Here is a 13,046-nt window from a genome sequence, read left to right as displayed (position 1 = left end):
CCCACACAATTCAGAACGACTGTAAAAGCATCCTGCTTATTATGTTTAGTAAAATAGAAGATATGCTCCATCTGCAGGGAATAGGAAACTTTTACCAAGTGATCCTGCAAACGAGAAACAGAACCAAACAGAACTTCCAGAATTTAAAACTGTGATAACCAAAGTTAAGAACTCAGTGGATAAGTTAATAGCAGATCAGGCACATTCATGAGTTAGGGATAAAAATCAAAAGAAGTTATCCAGAATGTAGCCCAAAGAGACAAAAAGAATGCAGAAGAGCTGGTAAGAAGTAGAAAACACAGATATGAGATCAAGGGTATTCAAGCAGGGTCCCTGAAGAAGACAATGGGACAGAGCACATTTGAAGAGATAATGGCTGAGAATTTTCCCAACCAATCCAGATTCAAGAAGCTCAATTAATTCCAATTGGAATAAATAAAAATTAATCCACACCTAGACGTATCATAGTAAAACAGGTGATAACCAAAGACAAGGAAGATACTTTTCAATGAAGTTCAAGAAAAACCAACAGATTCTCTTAAAGAGTGTCAAACTGACAGCAACAAGACAGAAAACAGTAGAATGATCCTTTGTTGAAGATCACTGTGAACCTAGAATTCGATTTGCAGTGAAAATATTTCTAGAACAAAGGTGAAATAAAGACACGTTCCCACACAATAGAACTCATCACCCAAATAAAGGAAATCTAACAGATGCTCCTTAGCTCCCCAAACTGAAGATCAGAGATGTGAGAAGATCTGTGAGTTCACCTAAATCAACACTTTATGCATAAACTAGATCTGGCCAGTTTTAAATATAGAAAGGTCATCGCATTTTCCAGAAGGAGGGTAGTTACCAATTAACTTTAGACTTCGATACATGTTGTAATTTTTAGAATAGCATCGAGAGAAACAGAATGTATACTGTCTAAACTAGTAGAGAAAAATGGAATTATAAAATAATTAGTTTAAGACATGCAAGAAAGAAGAGTGCAACAAAGCAGAATCAGTACAAAGCACAAAATAAGACATCAGATTTAAGCCCAAATAAAACAGTGATCATATTTAACTGAATTAAAGCATGCACAAAAGAATAAAGAAAATTTCCGAGTTGATATAGGGTGATTCTCAGGATATATTCTTAAGTGAAAAATATGCAAAAATTACATGTCACCTTTTGTTGAAAAAGAAAAAAATAGGAATGTTCACATTTCTGCAAAATTAAACACAAAAGATAAAGAGAAATAAAATCAGTGGCCTAGCAGGGTGGAGGGCTTGGTATCCAGGGGTGGAAGGGACAGGGAAGGGAATGGGACTTTTAAGTAGACCTTTTTTTTTTTTCCTTTTTTTTTTTTTTTTTTTTTACAGAGTTTTGACTTTTGAACCATGTTAATTTTTTATACATTCAAAAAATAAATTGAAGCAAGAATGGGGAAAACTAACACTGAATACAAATAGAAACAAAACCACATATCACATTGATACATAGTTACTCAGAATGAAAAAAAAATTTCTGAACACAGTACTCTGACAATACACCCTCAATGGAATACAATTCAGTCTTAGGACAAAAAAAATCCTAAACTTGATGAAAATTTTTAAATTTGATTTTAAAATATTAAATTTGTTGTTGAAGTAATTATGAAATATTTTGAGTTTATTGCAGGACCGAGCAAATATGCCACTGGAAACCCGGGTTCTTACTATGGGAAAGAGGTACAAATATCCAACGTGACCAGGACAGTAAAAACCCTGTGGTGTTAGGATGAAACCATCAGTGTAGACTTCAGATTTCTCAGTATAGACCACAGAAAGAGCCTGGAAGCAATCCCAGCTCTGTACCAGGAGCACACCTAGCATCCAGATCTCAGTCTGGAATGCTATTCCCCACTACAAAGGAACAACAGGGTGTCTTGGAGAAATGCCTGATTTCAGGACTGAGACAAGGAAAGTAAAAAGGAAATCTCGAAAATCTTATTGTGCCAGAGAGTCAAACAGTGCTTCAAACTGATGAGAACCAGCAAAAAGACACAGGATCCCATGACTCAGACGCTTAAAGGAGTTCACAATGGCCAAATCTGGGCGCATTTAAATTTCAAAACAAATAGCGACAGGAATAGATTATAATGCTGAATAAACAAAGCATGCATAAATCCACACTGACCCTGAAATTTTCCTTTTAAAGGGATGGGGCAAGAGGAGCAAAAGAAAAGCTCTCCTTAGAGTAGATACCAACTAACAAGTGTAGGAGGAATGACAGAAATAGAAAATCATTATTTCACATCAGTAGAAATCCCCAATGGAAGATAAAATATGGGGTACGAGATTGTTGGGAGCAGAATGTGGAGAAATTTGACAGACACCCACCTTAACCAAGTGTTCAAACTTAGGATCAGTCCTAACAGGACAAACTGTCTGGCACCCCTAACACACCACACTGAGGGGGACAAGGTGGATCCTTTAAAAAGGGGGAAAGAGAGAGAAGAAAGGGAAAAGGAAAAAGGATAGAGGGGGGGGAAAAAAAGGCCAGGGACCTATTCTACTTACAGGGAAAACTAAACGTGGTCCATGACCTTTAACTGGATCCTGCATGGGAGGAAAAATTTGAAAGACCTTATTGGGACAATTGGGCATATCTGAATATAGACTATATATTAAGTGATAATATTGTATCAATGTTAAATTTTGGAGAGAATAATTATCTTGTGGCAGGAGAATGCCCATGTTCTTAAGAAACAAAGGCTCAACTCTCAACCAATTCAAAGTACCTGTGTGTGTCTGTGTACGTGTGTGTATACACACAAAAATGAATTATATGTACACATGCATTTGCATATACACATATTCATATACAGAGTGTAGCAAAGTGTTAATAATTGGTGAATCTAATTGATGTTTATTATTCTTTCAAGTTTTCTGTAGACTTGAAATTTTTAAAAATAAAAAGTTGGGGAAAATTTAAGATTCATTTACCTAAAAGACAAATATTGTTATGCTAGATAAAGGGATAAAATCCAGCTAGTATATGCAGTGTGTAAGAGTCACATTTAAACCTAAGGATAACTAAAAGATTGAAAATAAAGATTAGAAAAAGAAAGCTCAGTTGCTTCTATAAGTATCAGACAAGACAAATTTTAAACAAAAAGCATTACCAGAAAAAGTTGTCTCATAATGATTTTTCAAAAAGTTCAATGCACAAAGAAGTTATTTTAAAAATCCCCAAAATGTGTATGTCTAATAAGAGGGAGTCAATATATAAACCAAAATTGATACAACTATAAGAATAGAAAAAAATCTACATTTGCAGTGAGATTTTAACCTAAATCTGTTATTGATAGACCACGTGGCCAAAGGAGCATTGAAATAAAAGGATGAAAAATCCAGACATGCAAGGACCCAAAGTTTAGCACCCATGAGCACCTTCTGAAATACTAAAGGATATTCTCTTGCTCAAGGGAAACAATGATGAATCTAAAAGACATGAAATACAAAATATAATGGCAATCAAGAAAGCAATTAAAAAAGAACCCCAAAATAAATTCTCTAAAAACCCTTTATTACAGGAAAAAAAATCACCCTACAACTAATATCCAAGATTATCTTAATGTGGTAAGTGGATGGAATGTAGGAAGTAGGAAGTAAAAGCATGCAGATATTATTATTTTGTGCAAGAGGAAGCTATAGATTCTGGGTAACTCTGGGGAATAGAAAAATATTTAGATACACATCAAAAAGTTAAGGTTAGCCAGTAGAAAAAGTTTATTGTTTCTGAACCACTGGAGTAAAAAAACAAGAACAAAAGCAAACAAAAAAAGTGATCAAAAACAGGAAAGGAACAAAGCAAACAAGAAAACAAGCATGGTAAAACACAGCATGTCAATCCAAACACATGACAGTAACAGATGGCTTGCGTGAGGGGAAGCAAAGCTATGAGCTATTTATAAGAGATACCCCTAAATGACACCAAAAGTAAACTGAAAATAAAGGGATGAAAAAAACCTATCAGAAAATGCTAACTTAACAGAAAATGGGCAGGATATGTTAATCTCAGGCAAAAGAGTTCGAGGCAACTGTCACTAACAGAAAACAATGAGGAATATTTTTATTTTTAAAAAAATTACGATCCATCCACAAAACTCATAAGAGTCACAAACAGTTGTGCATTATCTCCAGAATTTCAAAAATTTTACATAAAGCGAAAAGCCTTGTAAAAACATGAGGAAAATCCATAAACACAGTAGGTCTCACAGCCTTAAAATCCACTCCCACGTATTCTCCAGGTTTCTCCAGATACATTAGCAAAGTCTTACTTTAGTATGTTTAGTGGTGCAAGTTGTCTCTTTCCAGATGTGAGTATCTCTCTATCCCTGGAGCCTGCTGGGAACTGATCCTAGTTTAGGGCTAATGGCAACCAGGGCTGGTTGTGGTGAGTCTTGAGAACTAGCATCCCTTTTCAAGGCATCTGCCCTAGATGACATTAGCATGGGGTTTCAAGCTCAGGAAGGCTAGTCTCTTCAGATATTGGAGGGCAACATTCTTCCAATGACCAGAGGATCTTGGGGTGACTTGGGGTTTCAAGATCGTTAGTTTTATCAGACTCTAACCAGATATTCCTATTCCATGTTTCAGAATCCTATGCTTTCCCGGTCAGTGCCCTGAACCTTAACATAAGTAACGTGGCATCACTGTGAATTAAACCAACATAATTCAGCAACACACACACAATTAAATTTTGTATAGCATTTCAGTGATACCAGCTCTGTGGCTACAATAAATAATTCTTGTCAGGGCTTAATAGAAGCTCTATGATATTCTATACTCAGACTGTGACTTGAGCTGAGAGTTAAAGGACCCAAGTTTGTCATTTCCTCTCCATAAATACTCTAATATACTCAGGACAATCCACCCCACAATGCAGTCCTTGTCGTCCTCATGACTTCCATTAACAGTCCAGTCCAGCAGTTGCTTGGGATTCCAAGGCATTTGCTTCCATTAGTACTGCATCACAATTAACCACAGGTGATGGCTTGGTTAACTGTGATGCCCTGTATGTCACAGATTACCAGCATCCCTTTTCCCATCGGCAAGGAGCTAAGCACTGCACTTAAGCCCAGACACATCCTCAAATGCCATTCGTTTTGTGGATGGAGGGGGAAGGGGGGTCACTGATCTACCGGGACAACTCCGGGACAATTGTACATCAGTCAGGGTCCAGGCAGAGACAAACTACATAGGAAAGTAAATATTTGAAACCATACAGGGATGGTTAATAAGAACAATTTACAGGGAGTAGTCACTAATAGAGAAAGAATTCCCCAGGGCTGAGGAAGAACAGCCAAGGAAGGAACACACTTTTCCAGGCTAAGATTCTGATCTCCTTCCAGAGGACAAGGCTGCAGCCCTCTGGAGAGTGGAGAAGCTCTAGGTGCCCAGGGCCAGAGCTGGTCCAAAGTGGGTAAGCTGAAGCTGGCAAACAGAAAGCCTCATGCTGGGGACTGGCAATACAGCTTGCTAGAGGGCAAGCACCACTGAGTGTCCCACACCTAATGAACTGGCAACCCTGGGGCAAGCAGAATTAGGAGCACACTGAACACCGGAAGCCGCCCCTTTCCTCCTGCGATGTCCCTCCAGCATCCTCTACAGACATTTGCTGAGCATTGTGCCAGGAGGCTTAGAGCCCTTCTCCCTTAACAAGGCAATTCAGGGTGGAATGGAGCCGAGAGGCAGTAAATTGGTAACTGCCTAACTCACTCCCTCTCCATTGCACCTACTTTTCCTTCAACCAGCTCCATAGCGATAGGGGCTCGTTACCTGGCACCGTTCCCTAAACCCTCGTTCCCAGCGGGGCTGCCCGGGGACTGCTAACCTTAATCACAGGCACCGGAGCCTGTGGGCGGAGCCCAGGAGAAGCCCTGCACATCCACCATCCGCAGTTCTCTGGACCCTGCCCGGTGACTGATAGTGTGTCCATCTCTCCAGTCCACACTGGGTTGCGTTGTCATTCATTTTTGCCCCTGTACCCAGTAGGGACTCCAGGTGGCTCTCTCAACATCCAACTTCAATGGAAATATCGCTGTGCCTCTCAAGGAAGCATTTGCCCTTAGGACACCAAATCCTCTCTGCAGGCAGAGCTGAGATTCCTGGGGACCGGAAAGGTTTTGTACGTGGGTTATCACAAAATTTTTAAGAGGGGGTGGAGGCAAGGTTACAGAGGAGGAAACTAAGGCAGAGATTGCACAGTTAGAAAAAGCTGAACTTGAATTCAAAACCAGGCCCGACTCCCAAGTCCACACGGTTTCCGCTACACCACGTCGCCTCCCGACTACCTGCCAGGCTGCCCTGAAGTATCAGTGTCAGACCACAACCAACCAGTGCTCTGGGCCCCTGAGAGTCACCTTCATCTCGCGGACGCGCAAGACCCACGGTTGGGCCGAGGTGCTTACAGCATGCCCTGTCTGCTTGTGCGGTTTTTCACCCAAAAAGCCGCACCATTTACCCCAAAACGTTAAAACCGAGCGGCTCACCTTCGTAGTTAGTCTCTTTCCCTTATCTCAGAGCTGGACCTCTTCCAAGCTTGAGCACTCTACAGCAAACTAGCTCATGGGTCCAGACCTTGGGCAGCTGTGTGACCACACTTCCTACCTCGTGGGCAGCGGACACTCAGTCAGCCTGGCCCCAGGGCGGTGACAGGCGTTTTGTCAGGCGAAAAAAAAGTTCGACTGGTGAAAAGACGCCACTGGTGAAGCGTAGGAAGAAGGCCAAGCTTCTGAGGGAGAAAGAGCTGACCTTTAAGAACGCCTCCAAGCCCGAGCTTGGCTGTTTGTTCAGAAAGGGGCAGCAGCTGTGAAGGAACGCGGCCCGTGCAGGCTGTTCACGACCGCGAGCGCCGCGCCTTCGGGAGGCGGTGGGCGTGGCTAACGCAGCCGGGAAAGTTCTGCGGCCCAGGCCCGCTCCCTCCGCGCACTCTAATAGGAGCAGGAGAAGCACGTGGCTGGGATCTGGGGCAAATACCAACTAGCCACGGTAAATGCAGAGTGGTTTTTTCCTGTTTTTTTTTTTTTTCCTTTGTTTTCTTTTTTAAGAAGCAGCGGACATAACCTAACAGGGAAAGAAATGGCCATGCCGTAGTTACTCTCTTTGAGGATGAAATTTTATGAAGTTAATGCAACTTCCATTGGTCTAGGTCACCCCCAAGACCAGGCGCCATTGCAGTTTAGAGACAAGATCTAGCCTGTACGGCACAGGGTCAGGCCGGACTCACTCGCCCCTTCCCTCTTACCAACGAGCCGAGCCGAGTGAGGTAGGGGGCAGAGCCCACCCGTGGCGACTGTTGCAAAATGATGGAAAGTGCCTCGCCGCTGCCACCAGTCGGGTCGCCGCTCCTGCGCCCCGCCTCCAGCCCTGTGAGTTCCGGTGCGCCTCCTTCGCCTCCTTCGCCTCCTTCGTCGGCGTTTCAGCGACTGAAACCTGTTTCCTGCATCCGGGTTCTCAGAGCCTGGATGTCCTAAGGTTAATCTGATTCACAAGTCCGTGCACGTGTGAAGAGGCCAATACGCAGCCTATCACCAATTAAGTATGTCCTGAGTAAAAGAGATTTCACCTGTTTAAGGGTCAAGTAATTGGGATTACTTTGTTTTTCACAAAGCCCCAAAGTGTGCACGTGACCCTGTGTGATCTGGACCCTGCCCACCCGCTCGGAGAGAAATGGCCCTAAGCAGCCCTTGTAGGAACTAAGGGATTCTACCCCGTCCCCTCCTTCCATAATCCTAGTAACACCTGTCCCCTGGGCTGTCAGTGCTAGTTTCTGGTCTGGTCCCAAAAGATGAACTTGGCAAATCATATTCTTTTCATGGGAGTTGGAAAACTGAAAGCAGCTGGAATGTCCCATTAGTGGAAAGTCACACAGCAAGAAAGTGGCCTACCTGGGGTGTCAAGAAACTCCTCATCTGAGAGAAGGAGCAGGGCGGGAGTGGGGAGGGGCAGACAGAAAGAGAGAGTCCTTACTCCTAGCTTTCTCTCATGGCTTCCACACTCGTCCAGTGAGCCTTAGGCTGTTCGTGATGTTCTTGGACACCGGTGACATTTCCTTTTGAATACAGACACCACCAGAGTGCTACCTACATGATGAGTATGGTGGCCCCCCATTAGAAGCAGACCTTGAGACAAAATTACAGACTCCAGACCAAAGTGATGTGTCTGTCCTCAGAAGCAGGGATGGTCCTGAAAATTCTTCACAGTTGTGTGGCAGAGGACCCCACTGGTCAGAAGGGAAGTCTGTCCCTTCAGCTGCCAGCAGGCATGTGCTGGCCACCGGCTTCAGTCAGGGAAGTTGTGGTAGTTGGAGGAAGTCCACTGAGAGTGGCTTCACACAACTTCCTGTCAATATTGACATTTAAAAATAAAACTGTTTCATTACTCTCTGAAATATAAAACTAAAACTGAATAGTGAGGTAGAATGACTGGAAGGGGAGGTGGGAGGAACACTGGGAGTGGAGAAACTCTTTAGGGAGCTGGGATCTAAATGACTCATCATCATCTCTCAAAGCAGTAGGGGCAGCACACTCTAGGCAGAAGGAGCAAGTGCAAAGGCCCTGAGGCAGGAACAAGCCTGACTTGTTGGCAGAAAAATGCTAGTGTATCGGGAGGTAGGCTATGACAGGGAGGCAGGGCTGGCTCCCATAGAACTCTGAAGGCCACTGTATTGATATCTTCTTTTTGCTGCTCCATACTCTCTACCCTGCTCTGAGCCACAGGAGCCTGACCTGCATCATGTCTCTGTCAATGGGCAGTTGACTGGTGAGTTCTAGATGTGCTTAGCCAAGGGTGTGCTCCAGCAGGTCTGAAGAGAAACAAGCAGGAGATTGGGGTGTCTATTCCCCCAGCACCCTTCTTGCAGGGTCCTTTCAGTAAAGGTCCCAGCTCCTGTCAGGGAGCCTCTCCGTTTCTGTTTACTGCGCCCTTCTCTGTCTCTCATGGTTTCCCTACATACTCCCCACCTTGGTGAAAAGTCCTTTATTTAACTTTCCTCCAATGATCCTAATTCGTAGGTGTCACCCATTTCCTCCCAGAACCCCAGTTGGTACACTGACGACTGAAAAAAAAAAAAAAAAGCACAACCTAAAAGTTGAGAATTATGTTTTATTCGGTGGACTTTCTGAGGACTTCAAGCCCAGGAGACAGCTTCTCAGACAGCTCTAAGGGACTTCTCTGAAGAGGTAGGGGAGGAACCAGAAAGTTTTTGCAACCAGGCAGTCAGAACATTGAAAGATTACTGTTAACTAAGGAAAACCAGACACCTCAAGTTAAGGAATTTAGTGCTTTTCTATGTGGGAAGATGCAAGAGTCTGGGCTCAGTGAAATCATTCCTTTGATATGCACTTAGCTATCTAGGGCCAGTGTCCTGTGCTTTCCTCTCCTGAGTCTTCTCCGGTACACCACTGGGGGTGGCTGCAGTGGCTGAGGGTTTGATGGTAGGCAACCTGTGTCCATCCTGAGTTCCCTCAGGCTCACCATCCAGCGGCTGCAATGTGATGCCTTGATGGCTGCAACATCATTCACAACACCATGATTAAGTGGTTCATTTTATTAGTAGTATTCTTAAATCCTTTGCTAATTGTCTTCTAAACTGTGAAGCTACATTACAGACCTTTTTTGTTTCATTTTGTTTTTGTTTCTAAGTGCCTATTACAGTGTTATGTTATAGGAAATGCATGGTGACTATATACATGATGCATGACAGAGCTGAGATACTTGAGAGATAACTGGTCCATTGAGAACAAAATGCCGTTGGAGGCCATGAAGTTCAAGTCTGAAAGAGCGTTCTCACGCACAACCCTCTCTGGGGAACGCAAACTCCACTGCCCTCCCCAGGTTCAAAACTTCCTCTTTCCCCTAGTGTTAGTTGGAAAACTTTCAGCCATAGCCGTATTTAGTCATATTTGGGGAGGGGGAGTGGCAGGTCAAAAGCCAAAAAAGAAGAAAAAGAATGTATATATGCTTACGTAGCTAAGGTCACAGTTACTGCTAACACACTTGTCTGGGAAAGCCTCAGTCAGAGGACTCAGGGCAAAAAACAAACCAAACCAAATAAAACCTCTCCCTTCAATTGGGTGGACACTGGCTGCTTTCATTCATCTCAATCCAAGAATCACCCTGTCAAGTCATGGCTTTGTCACACTGTGGGAGCCTTAAGTGTCTACAAGGCCACTGCTGATGGGAGACTCGGTCCACACTAATCACTACAAGTCACAGCTGTCTGGTTTTTTTCAAGCATGTTTCCTCCATCAGGATAATACAAATTTACGGACCAAAGGAAACCTCCAGACAGCCCAGAAGGGAAGCAGGAGGTGAGAGTAGATTGCCCAGCTGAAAACAGGACCCTGTGCAGAGGAGAGTTTCCCTGCCCTTGGAATCTAAGCCAGGTTCCCAACACCCTAAGCAGCTGTTCCAGGACAGGATGGAAAAACCCTGGCGCAATACATTGTACCCAGACGTTCTGCTCCTACCTTCTGAGAAAGCCAGAAAAGGTGAGAAGTGTGGGGGCCCATGAAAATAAGAAGCAAAGAAGAAAGGATGTAGGGGTTGGTTAAAAATAAAACTTATCAGATAAGAATTAAGACCGGAGAATGTTATCTCTTCCCACAGGAGGATGGAAAAAAAAAAAAATCAGCATGTCAAGGAGAACACAGGCCACAGGATGAATAAGCATAAAAATAGGAGGAAATGACCGAGCAAACGTGCCAGTCCTCTGGGAGATGGGCTTTTCAGGAGGTGCTGACCTTCCAGGACTGACCAAGAACCCTTGAGGGATATAAAAACTGGCCAGGAGGCTGTTTCTGATAGAAACGTTTTTTTTTTCCCTCTGTACCTTCCAACTGTTATTTTCCCCCCATGTGTATTACGTTCTCAGGAAAATAAAGTTCTTTGGAAAAGACTTTAGGGGAATCCCTTCTTTCCAGCATTTTTAAGGCAGGTAAACTTGTCCCCAGTGAATTTTTCAAAAAATCCAAATAATTGGCAAATACTTAAGCCCTTCCCTGGCTGCTTGCTGTTCCCTTTGTCCTCACCCAGCCTTTGAAGGCTAGGAACCCACCCCTGCCCCACCCTACTCCCCACTAGCTTGTCTATTTGCCATGAATTTGGGCTGCCCCCAAAACTCTCTTCCAAACAGGCCTACCGCACCCAGACCCTGTTCCCTTTTAACTCCCATTTCCCTGCAAGTTCACAGATGATAAATGAAGTTCCAAGTCCTCCACCTCTACATCCACCGGGCACCTGGGATTTGTCATTTTCCCTCAAGAAATAGGCACAAAACAAAAAATACCTGTTAAATTAATTTTTAATAACCCATGTAGGTAATGCATTTCATTCCAACCCTATTCTTAAATCTGTGTGCAGAATTGTGATAAGAAAACACAACAGCCACGCCCTCTGAGATGTCTAACTTTTAAAAAAGAATTGAAAAATGGTCTTTCTAAATTTCCTGAAAAATCTCAGCACTCAGGGACATGAGCAGCAACTACTACCAAAAATGCTTACTTTTCTAAAAGTGCAAAGTTTATCAAAGGTCAGACAAACAGGATTCAAGAAATCTGGTGGTTTTTTTCACCTCTCATAGTCTTCCACAGTATTTAAATAAGCAAAAGAGCTGTGTGACATCCTTCTACAAGCCACCTAACAAAGATTAGATAAGAGACTGTCCAAGTGCTTTGGAGAATAAAAATGTTTCTAAATCTCCACTCAGTGTCACTTAGGGGTGATGACAAGCATTCCCTAAGATGACAGGGCCTTGCTCAGCCTCCAGTCTTGCTTTCCATGTATCAGATGCAGAATTGTCAGCAACAGAAGTACACTGACATCTCAGCTCTACCTTAAGCCCAAACTGGAAAGTTAGATGTATTAAAAAAAAAAAAAAACTGTTCCTTTTCTCCTCTCAGAGTTTAGTAACATGCAGACATGAGGGCAGCAGGTCATGTGCTGCCCAAATATCCCCATACACTGTGGCCTGCGAGGATTCTCCAAACTGCACCCAGGAAATCTCACTGTTTTCTCTTCCAGGTGGTCCACACTGCTTCACTCTGCTCTCCAAGGGATGGAACGCCCCACACAGCCCCCTGTTGGCCATACACCCAAACTTCCTGCAGGATCCTGTGAGGCGTGCAGCAAAGGTCCCATTGCAAAGACAAGGGAGAATTCAACTATGCAGCTGACAGTTTCCGCGTATGTGGTTTATGCTGAATAATTGACATTCCTTAAGGATGCTGAGCAGGAGACCCTTGATAACCAAAACATCATGTAAAGATATCAAGCAGCAAGCACTTAAAGCTTCCCCTCTCCCAGCTCCACTCATTCATTCCTGCTCTTTTGTTTGGCATCTCCTCTGCAGGAAGGAGACACCAAAGACAGCAAATACTGAGGAGCTGGGAGTCTCAAATCCTGGTGTGCTACTCCTTCACCAGGCAACCTCTGACAAGCCACCTAACTGCTCAGAGTACGTTTCCTCATCAGAAAAGAGGAAGAGCTGTCTCACAGTGGCTGCAAAGAACAAACACGTGAGGGCACATAGCACAGTCCTGGCACAGAGGTATTCTCTGAGTATGCAGAGTCATCTTAGTAACTGCACTGTATCATGACTCAAACCTCTGACCTTGGCCTTGCAAATGTAAAGAAGATAGGCCATGGCAAGTCCAGGATCTCCAAGGGCCTAACCTATCAACATGGAGAGACAGCAACATACAAAAAATCACTTTTGGATGGGAGTAGATTGGGTCTGAAAGTAGACTGGGTCTTAATATAAACCAGCATATATTATCCAACAGAGTTCAACCATAACCAGCTTCATCGTGAAAAGAACTATTTATTTCCACTCTGTTTTGACAACAGTCTCTAACCGCCTTGCTAACCCGTATTCTTTGCATGCCAGTCAAAAGACTTGAGACTGAAACTAAATCAATTTTGTATTATTTTTATTTAAAGTAACTTTACCAAGAACATCCCCGGAGCTTGTCCTCAGTTGATCAAATATAAAAGTACCTGACATGTCCAAAC

Source organism: Camelus bactrianus, chromosome 6, assembly GCF_048773025.1.
Source record: "Camelus bactrianus isolate YW-2024 breed Bactrian camel chromosome 6, ASM4877302v1, whole genome shotgun sequence".
Lineage (NCBI taxonomy): Eukaryota > Metazoa > Chordata > Mammalia > Artiodactyla > Camelidae > Camelus > Camelus bactrianus.
The sequence above is the reverse complement of the archived record's forward strand: the minus strand, read 5'-3'. Positions refer to the sequence as shown.